Genomic DNA, 11,253 nt, shown 5'->3' with positions numbered 1-11,253 from the left:
CACCCAGTTCGCTATATGCTATAAGAGTATAGTATCATGTAAGTGCTTGCTATGTTCCGTTAGCGTTTTCAGCCTGATGATGGCCAACAACCTTTTCTATTCAACTGCATCCTCTTAACGATTAGCTAACTGATTAGCCAAATTGGGGCACCGCGCCCGGGCTACCTCTATTTGGCAAAGTAATTGACATTTTATTCTATACGCCAATGCACGGTACCTCAACAAAATTTCAGTTAGTCATTTTCATAAACGATTAACCGAATTGGGCCTCCGTGCCCGGGAGGGCACGGCGCAACAACCAGTATCTATAACCTCTTAAAATGCAAGAAGTTTCAAAAATACTCCTTAGGAGCAGTGACTCTCATGCTCCTCATGTGCCTTCTACCTAGAATAGTACTTTCACTGTGCTCTCACATTTCTTCCTTGAATAGCTCCTTAGTTTACCATTTTTCAGTCTCCCCCACTCATTTCAGAATTCACCTTTACCAAATTCCATTTCCTAATACCTATTTCCCCTTTCAATTCCAGTTAACTTTACTAATTCATTCATCTTTCTTATTTGATTTTAATTTTAATTTCCATTTGTTTTGACGACATCCCTCACATAGTCACATAGCTGCTTGTTTGCCTTGTTTCGCCTCCCCCTTTAATATCCCACCACAATGACGAAGACGATGATGAATTAACGTGATGGCCATAACGATGATGCTGCTGCTAATGACGATGACGATGGTAGCGCAAACCTTGATGATGACGATGGGAGCGCTTTAAGTTATCTATTATGATGATGATGATGATGATAATGATGATGATGATGGAAGTTTGTGATATCCTATTCGACTACTTTTGTTTGTAAGTTCTAATTAATTGTTCTATATGTAGGTAGAGACGACCGCACATCCATGGACACCATGGCGCATAATCAAATACCCAGATGAAACATCAAGGAAATTAAAATTGGAAATGAACAATTATTTAATCAAATACCCAGATAAAACATCGAGGATACTGGAGTCACCTAAGTCCTAACCTATCTTTTCCGATTCATTTCAAATTCGGTTTTACGTATAGAACAATTATTTATCTGGATATTTGATTTTGATGGGTCGTAAGTTCATTGATTTTCTTAACAGTTAATGGTGTTGTGTTTAAAATTGTATCTACCTTTGAATGTTTGCCCATGTTCGAATTTGAGTTTGTAGTTTATTGTTTTGCTTGGTTGAATTATTGCCCTTTCAATAGTGTTCATTTGTTCAATACATCAAAGTTCCATTGCCATATTTAGGTTTCTACTACTATGATTAAGGGAGATGCAGTCATCCAGGGGAAATCGGATTACGAGAGCACAATCGGAAAAGATAGGTTAGGACTTGGGTGACTCCACTATCCCTAGATTCCCTATTTTCAATTTTTTGCCATATTCTAATTTCATCAGTTGTGTCATTTCTTAACTAACCTCTTTATTTGTGATTATTATAGTCTAAAAGTGCAACATTTTACATTTACGATATATTAGGAACTGATCGTATAATGCACAATGTTGGTTTAGGCGTTGTCGAGGATTTCAGTTTGTTGCATTTGTTCTGCCCCTTTCGCCTCAATATGTATAGTTCATTATGTGATTAGGTAGTGCATCGCCCTCGCGACTTTGACAATAAAACTCTTTCCAATTGTCAAAAAAGTGAAAAAAAAAACAGATTTTATGTCGTCCAAGTGAACTTTAAGGCAGGCTAGGCAGCACATATGCAGTCAGCATTTGTACGGTAATGATCGTTCCAACGAAGATTAAAACAGTAGAACTAAATGTTACATGGCCAGCAAATCCTATTTTTCAAAAATTATGAATGTACAGATTTAAGTAAGATAACTGCTCCAAAGGTCGCTTAGGCTCATGCACTCTTGTGTTGCGATGTGGCCATCAAAAACGCAAAGAGCAACACTAAGAGTACATAAACATGTATTACATTTACTCCACTTGTGAAAGACCCCCTCCTGTCTCGGCACGGGTCCTGAACGAGAAAAAAACACTACTGTTACAACTCTTTCATCAACTATTTGTGTGCCTGCAAATATAAACTAGAGTTTATAGGAAAAATGGAAGAAGTTGAGTTTCACTCTATACTTATGTCTTCTTGTGAATTACTTGCCTAAACTTCTATTATATGTTAAGGAGGAATAATGTATCGATGAGACTGACCCGTATTACGAGTAGTCCTGTATTGATTTCAGTTTTCATAGGATGGTTGTATGTAAATATTGGTGGAGATATTAGTTCAAGTAGTTGTTATCTGTTGTTTAATTGTGGTACATACTACCATCAGTACCATGTACAACTTTTCATTCATTTCAGTTTCGTTTTCGCTTGATTTTTATAGTTTGGCCTTTTAAAATACTTATTTTTACATGTTTATTTTAGTTTTCGTGAACCTTTTCCGGTTGATTACTATAGTTGAGGTTTTTGAAATCTGATTGCAGTTGTTGAGGATAATGAAAATCGGGCAAACAAGGTCGTCGATTTGGATGTTTTGCAAATCGAGTCTCCTATCAATGTATGTTTCTCTTGCTCATGTTTTTATTTCTTTTGACAATTTTGCGGTATTTGGGAGGGTTCCGCCTAAGGTTTAAAAGTGTATCAATATCTGAAACAGAATCAGGTGAATAGGCGTTCTAGCTCTTTGTTTTTTAATTCACTGTTTAACGTGCATTTTTATCTGATGTTCTATATTGTAATTTAGAACATTGCTGCTTCGTTATAAGCATTAAGGTGTTTATATACTTTCTCGTAGAACATTTTCCTTTTCTGAAATAAATATATGGTAATTGTTGTTTGTTCGTCTATCACTTCACGACTAAGGCATAATAAGTTGCGAAGGCGGAAGTTCAGCTAAGTATTTAACACGTATAATAAATTTCTGGCTCACTACCATGACTACTGCTGAAGCAAGCCGATGCGGTTCGTTAAAAATGGCATGCTGTTTTCTACAGTTCGCATAAAAACTACGTCCCCGGCTTCCTGTATATCTTTAGTTAATATTTTTCCTTGTTTACGGATCAGCTCTAGAGCAGAATGAGCGAAGAGGCGTATAGAATTAAATAGATATAAAAAATATGTTTCTTTACGAGGTCCAAGCTTACTTCTTTTTTACAGTTGATTGGGGTAATATAAAGCACTAAAACCCCTCACATTGGGTCAGTCAATCAATCGTGTCTGCCGTATGATTCTAGCTCCATCACTTTTAAAATAGTTTAGGCCATCTTTGAAAAGATTTTTTTAATAGCAACATTATTTCCAATGCTTTTGGCAGAAAATTGTTATTGGACGGAGTGTTTCTTGTTGTTGTATATGGCATTTGTGTTCTTAATGAAAATAACATCTGTTTATGTAGTAATACCTTATCCGCCGCAAAATTGCTTAACGGCTTGTTTGATGCTTGTGGTGAGGCATCTGTATTAGACCACTTGTCATCAAACATTAGTTACTTGGACAACCGCCTTAGATCTGGTTGCTTATTATTGGTCATTATTTCAGTAAAAAAAAACACTAAATTACACGAGTACAATTGAACACTGATGGGCTCATGGCATTCAAAATCTTGTGCTTCCAACTCAAGACCATCTCTTAGCTCTGTCAATGAGATATTGGCAAAGCTGTAGATTTTATCCATACTAGGTTGTTTCACTGCTCTCTAATTATTATGCTATGAGTTTAGATGATGCCATTAGGCATGCCTTTATAGGGTCATCTCAAGTGAATTATTTTAGTAAGTAAGGAACTAAAGAAGTGAGTTATATTAGTAAGTAAAGAACTAAAGAAGTAAAGAACTTAGCCTATTTGCTTCAGGCTACAGTTGCTCAGGTGAGACATCCACTTTTTGAAAGTTGTGCCTAGAGATAGCAGGGTCATTATGCTTAAGTTCAGTTCACATTTTTTTTTCGGTGGAATGTAAGTAGTGTTGAGCTCAAAAAAATATCCAATTTACAACAGATTTCGATTTTCAGCTATGTATAAGCCTTTTCTATCACGACATATAGTAAATTAAAAACATCAAAATAAGCCTATACTTCAACACCAAAACTTATCAGTTGTTTTCATGTACCCCTGATGAACACCGGGCCACTCTTCGTTTGCAGTCATCCTGTACCAGTTGAGCCACGTTGCTAGGATTCATGACATAACCCTCCAATCTACAAATATTACGATTGTTCCAAATATAATAACAAGTGCTCACCATAGCTTCCATAGCAATTTGTCTTCTGAACATGGAAGGACATTTCAAGCGCATAATTTTCTTCCATTCTAGCATTACATTTGCAGGAATTTCCAACCACCTAGCTACTCCTTGAAAACATTGCCTTGTAAAGATACAGTTCTGAAATAAAGTTGAGTGAGTCTCCGGTTCCACACCACAGAGGAAGCACTCAGTGGGAACCCGAACAACTATTCCCATCCTGTGAAGCCTATCCAGTGTAAGCAACCTCTGTTGTTGTATAAGCCACACAATAAAGCTACATTTTGGGACATTGTATCAGTTCCACACCAAATTATTTTTTGGTCAAAAATCACAAGTTGGTTTGGGTCATTTTTTTGGGTCATGATTCTGAAGGTTTTAATTTTATACTCCGTATTAGTTATTTAGGGCAAGACAACTTTGATTTGCGCCATTTTTTTTTTGAGGTCGGCAGGTCGAGTAGGATTGTTGGGTCATCGGTTAAATGTTGTTATAAGCGTGTGCAATATTCTACTGCCATCTGTTCACAAGTTCAAAACAGACCGCTACTCATAGCGTTATTAATAAGACCATGTCTATTATCCATTATGTGCTAATTAATACAGAGTACACTGAAAAAAATTGTAAAATATGTTCCACAATTTCTATATGTGAATCGCTCACTTAGGAAACTAATCTGGCATGTCTTGTTTATGTTCCCGCGGGACCCTGCGGACTTTTCCTATGCATCCGTGGTCATGAAGCTATTGGGTATGCACATCACATGAAGCTGCACATTTCAGTTGATGAATGCTTTCCGTTTGTAATGAATTCTGACTCTCTTTTATGCAGGATCGTGGAGGGTGCAGTAAAGGTGTAACAAATGTACAACCAGGAGACCATGTAATTCCATGCTACCAAGCTGAGTGCAACAAATGCGAATTCTGTAAGTCACGATTTTTATGGAAACTGGAAAGGTCGGGGCAGCACTGGAGTTTGAGTTATGATGAGTGACCACAAGAGTCATTTCTGTGTTCCGGTTCTTATCTTTTCAGATTGTTTTAACCAGGCTTCTATGTGATGAATGCTCTATGCTCTGCAATTTTTAAAAGCAACACTAAATTTATGTGCATAGGGATTGAATGTTATAGTTACGAATTATAAAAGACAGTAAGGTCAACATGTAACACCCCGTAAATTTGAAGACCTTTATTATATTTTAAAAGTAATATTTTAATCTATTTTTATTTTGTATTAATTTATTTGAAATAAAATTTATTTGATAAAATATAATCTTATTTTATTTTGAATAAATGTAATTATTTTTGAAAGTTTAGAAATGTTTAAAAGTGATTTAAACTATATTTAAACCTTTTCCTTTGATAAAATAGATTTCGGATAAAAGTCGTAAAATTGGGATTTTCTCATTTCTTACGGTCGTTGGGTAAAAGAGTTTGGATATTGGGCATATGAGTACTTAATCTTTTAGTAAAATCGTGTTTAAGAACTTTAATTTCCTCGGAAATCGCGTTCGACGAATATTTCTAATTTCCGTCGAAACGAACCAAAACGTAAACAATTGAAACTCAGCCAAACACCCTACCCCAAACCATGCACCCTCCATCCTCCATGGGTCTTCTCTTCATCTTTCATTTCCTCAATTCTCATTCTATCACTTCCTTCTCTCAAACACCAAATTCCTCTCAAAATAACCTCCTTATAATCCCTAAATCCATCATAACTTATTCATTTCTCCACCAAATCGCATAAAAATTATATATTCGGAATCATCTCTTCAATCCTCATCTACTAGTAAGATTTATTTTCATTTCCCCCAAATTTTGTTTAAGACACTTTTTTTAGGGTTTCGAATTTAAGCTTAATAATTGTGTTTTTGTTGTTCTTATAGGTGAAAAATTTGAAGATGAGTTAGGTGACTCATATGTTGTTGAAGATGAAGAGTAATTTTGGGTTTTATAAGCTTTCTCAAGTTATTACTTGTCTCTTTGCTAGCTTAAGGTAACTATTCCGAGTTACTCGACGAATTAATGTCACATTAGTAGTTGTGTTTGTTGTTTGTTGTTGTTGGTTGTTGTTTGAGACGATCTTGTTGATAAATGAATGAATGGAGTAAGATGAGTATATTTATGTTTAATTTATGTTACCCATATGTATATTATTGTTTGGAACAAATTTGGATGAGGAATTATGTGTTGTGACAAGTCCGTGTTTTGGCTGGAACGCGTCAGTACCAGACCAAGACGGTTTCCAATGTTTCCAAAAATATGACAGATTGAACGGCGTCGAAAAATTAGGTAGTTTAGCCACTTGAATCACTCAATTCGGAGTCCGTATGAGTAAATGGCGTCGTTTTATCGATTAAAATTTATATAAAAGTTTACCCCTGTGTGAGACGGTTATTTATGCTATTTTATTATGCGAGAATTTTGTGGAATTAGTTATTTTGTAAGTTGGAAGATATTTTCTTATGTTGATAGTCTTTCACATGATAGAAATTGGAAATGGCATGAGAATGATATTGTGATGAATTTTGTGATTTGGGCCAAAGTAGGCCAAGACTCTGAGCTGGGCCAGATTGACCGGACGAGTTTGGTCAAACTAGGTTTAAACCGGCCAGCCTCGATTTGACCGATGACCCGTCGCGGGACTCGGGTCGAGGGTTTGTCTTTGAGGTGAGATTGGTTGTTATTGGATGTTTTATGTTATGCCTTGATGTTTGTAATTATCATTTCACATGTTGGTTGTTGGATGATTTGGATGCCTTATGCTTTAGTCTTGTTGCCTCTCTGCCATTTTAGCTTGTTCTCATGGATTATGGTACTGTTGTTTAGCTGGAATTTGGATTATTATTGATATTGGAGATATTGTTGGATTGTCAGCTGAATATGCTCTTGCGTAGTCTTTCATATGATAGGGTGTGTATGATCATTTGTGTGTGTGCAAGTTTGGACTCTTTGCCCCTCTTATGGTTAATTGGGTGTCCTACTTGTCTTGTGTGGTGTGGGCTAAAGTATTCAAGCTGGGACTAGGTCCTAGGTGAGTATTTTGGCCTTCGTCATAGATAGGCCCTTATAATCTTTGACGAGTATATGTTTACCGCTTAATAGCCTTTGCGTCTTAGCTTGGTGGGCTTATATCCAAGTTAGGGCATGACCTCCTAACGTACTCTTAAAAGTATGTGGTCAGCTTAAGTACTAGCTAACCCTTTGGTGGACTCCTTAGGGGTACTCATGTGTGTGATCATGGGTCTTGGATGCGGTACTTTCCACATGTCGCTAGGTCTGCGCAGGTTTAGGACTAGGGTGTTTACCTTACCTCGTGGTATAGACTCGAGTTACAGAGTGACTATTGACTGTCCTAAGAACTTATGCCTGTCTCTAGATATATTGTCCTTTCTTGTTTGATGATTTTATAAATCATAGAAGGTGAGATGCAAGCCGGCTATGGTTGATAGAGTTTGGATTCCTGGATGTTATGTGATTCACATGATAGTGTAGTATGAGTCGGTCTAGTATTCACATGCTAGGACTATGCGTTGTAGTATTGTTGTTCACATTATAAGCATGATTGTCTAGCATCTATATGCTAAGGCTATGTGTTATTCATATTCATATTCTTATGTTTACATGTTATATTAATTATGACATTTCGTGGCTGGGAGAACTCGGAGTTACTCCCCACTGACTGTGGCTTTCGTATTTGTATAAAATGCGATTGACAGGTAGGTGATGCATATATGGGGTACATGGACGAGCTAGCGAGCAAAGTAACCTTGGGATCTAGATTGGCTTTATTTTATTGTGACCCTTAAACACTTTTTATGTCATATACTTTTTAGGGACATATGTCTCCCTTTTTCATACTTGGGTTGTATAACTTTATTTCGCGACTTTAGTGATGTTTTATTTATGAGGTTTATTTTGGACCTTGCATGTTTGACACCTTCCCATTTGGATATTTTTATAACAGGTTTAGGTTTTAAAAAATTACAGGTTTTTACCCAAATGAACCTATTACAAACATATCCATGCAGTTTTTATCTAGAATTATGTGTTTACTTTTCCGCAATAAATGAGGGTGTCACAGTTGGTATTAGAACATATTTGCTCCCGACGCACGTTTGTGCACCCCAATATAAATAACTTGACCTTAAAATAATAAACTTGAGAGATGGGTAGGATGGGTAGACTTAGGACCTTATGTTGTAGTCTCTTTGTGATTGCTATTTGTTAGGTTCTAACATGTTTGTTGATTGACATGTACTATTTGTTGTGCCTTGTATCTATAATCGTAAACCTACCAACGTGAAGATCAAGATTTGGTGCCTATTGCTAAGGACTAAAGATTTGTTTACCTTTGAAGAATGCTTCTACTTCCTCGAAGATGTTTCTCATTCTTTGTGTACCTTGTCTTATTCTTTATCTCTCCTTCTAAACTCTCTTTTCTCTTTCCTTGAAAGTTACTCTTGTACCCTCCTAACTTGTCCTTTGTTCCTTGCTTATCCTACCTTAACGCCTTTTTTATAGTACTCTTTCTTTTGAGGAACGTTGACCTTGGTTTGGAAAATTCGACTTTTGAGGAGATTGGTTGTGGTTAACCCATAACCCTGGTTTTAAGAGGTTGTGATGTTGGAAAGACTTAGGTGGGATTGAGTGGTGGAATCGAAGGTGTAAGATTGAAAGAGTAAGTAAGTTGAATTTACGATTGGCTTTCGTAATCACTTTGGATATGAGGGTTTTATAAGGTATATGTTACCATATGAGAAATACTAATTTTGGGATTATTAGTTGGTCTAAGTAAGTGACCTTAATTACTACTTGAGGTATGGAATGAGAGTGAGACTAAGCTACATTGTTGGGAAATCTTAGCACTTGTTTTAGTAACTAGAAAGGATAATGGTATGGTTGACGCCAATTGTTAAGTTGAAGGACATAGTTTTAATTTATGGTGTTAAAAATGTGGGAATTTAGAGATTGGAATTAGGACCCTTGATTGAAGATTTTATTGTTTTGAGAAACCCATGGTTGACACTAGTTGGATATGAGTATAGCTTTGTTGGAAACCCTGACCTTGATCTTGTGAAAGTTGTTTGTGGATGTTTGAAGATTTGGAGTGATGAGATCACACTTATAGTGGAGTACCTTGTTTCACGGAATTGCTTAGGATGAAGTAACATGAGCGTTTTGAGGAAATCCTTGGGAGTGATGTTGTTATAAGTTTTGTTGCTAAGAAGTTTTCGGAACCGCTTACGTTGATGTTGTTGTTTGAGATTTGAGTACCTGGCGTTTCCTTGTTGTCTAATTTCCTTTCTTCTTTGACCATAAGCGTTACCGTTCATACCTCCTCTCCTCGCTTCATCTTGCTCATGATCTCGAATTAACCGCTGTGGTATATGCCTTGAAGACATGGAGGCATTACCTTATTGGAGTTCATTGCCGCATTTATACCGATCATAAGAGTTTGAGGTGTATCTTTAACCAGAAAGAATTGAATATGAGGCAAAGAAAATGGCTATAGTTGGTGAATGATTATGATGCCGAGTTGATTTATCATGAAGGGAAAGCAAATGTGGTGGCCGATACTTTGAGTAGGAAGACTAGTTACTCTTTGAGCACTATCCGTGTGTTACCTGATGAACTTACCACGGAATTTCAAAAGTTAGGGATAAGCCTTGTTGGGAAGGGCTTTGACTATCTTAGTGCCTTGAGTGCAGAACCCGACTTTTACCGTGAGATCCGTACTTGCCTACCTAAGGATGCTACTTTCAAGTCCATTGAAGCAAAAATCCAACTTGGGCAAGCTAAGGATTGTGTGGTGGATAGGGATGGATACCTTCGTTACCAAGGTAGGATGTATGTTCCGAGAGTAGCCGAATTGAGGAAGAAGATCCTTGATGAAGCTCACCTTTTTCCTTACTCTATTCATCCTGGTGGTGACAAGATGTATAAAGACTTGAGATTACAGTTTTGGTGGCCTAGGATGAAGATTGATGTCCTAGAGTATGTTAGCAAGTGTCTTACCTGTCAGAAAGTGAAGATTGAGCATCAGAAACCCGGGGGTTTGCTACAACCTTTGGATGTTCCCCTTTGGAAATGGGAGTTCATCTCCATGGACTTTGTGATGGCTTTACCTAAGATTGCTAGCGGAAAAGATGCGGTTTGGGTGGTTGTAGATCGATTGACCAAATGTGCTAGGTTTATACCTATCAAGGAGACGTGGAGATTAGATGTCCTAGCTGAGGCCTATGTGAGGGAGATAGTACGCTACCATGGAGTGCCTAAGGATATAGTTTCAGATCGTGACCCTAGATTATGTTCTCATTTCTGGACTGCTTTGCAAGAAGCCATGGGTAGTAAGCTACTGATGAGTACCGCTTTTCATGCCCCTACAGATGGGCAGACTGAGAGGACTATCCAGACTTTAGAGGACATCCTCCGTGCTTGTGCTTTAGACTTCCACACTTCGTGGGAGAAATGTTTACCTCTTGTCGAATTCTCCTACAACAATAGCTATCATTCCTCTATCAAGATGTCACCTTATGAAGCTTTGTACGGTAGGAAGTGCCGTAGTCCTGTTTGTTGGGATCAAGTCCAAGATGCTCATGTGTTGGGACCCGATTTGGTGACTGAGACCATCAATCAGGTTCAGATCATTCGAGAGCGTATAAAAACCGCTCAAGACCGACAGAAATCTTATGCCGATGTCCGTCGTCGACCACTTGCCTTTGAGGTTGATGAGATCGAGTGTTCCTTATGGTATCACCTATGAAAGGGGTGAAACGTTTTGGTGTGAAAGGAAAGCTGAGTCCCAAATACATTGGACCTTTCCGTGTACATGAGAAGATTGGTCCCGTTGCTTACCGTTTGGAGTTCCCCCCGAATTTGAGCAAGGTTCATAATGTCTTCCATGTATCTCAGTTGAGGAAGTACATTAGTGATCCGAGCCATGTTATTCAAGAAGAAATCCCAGATTTGGAACCTAACCTGGCTTTGGAAGAAAGGCCGATCCGAATCCTCGAAAGGGC

This window comes from Silene latifolia, chromosome Y (genome assembly GCF_048544455.1).
Source record: "Silene latifolia isolate original U9 population chromosome Y, ASM4854445v1, whole genome shotgun sequence".
NCBI lineage: Eukaryota > Viridiplantae > Streptophyta > Magnoliopsida > Caryophyllales > Caryophyllaceae > Silene > Silene latifolia.
Note: the sequence above shows the minus strand (reverse complement) of the source record.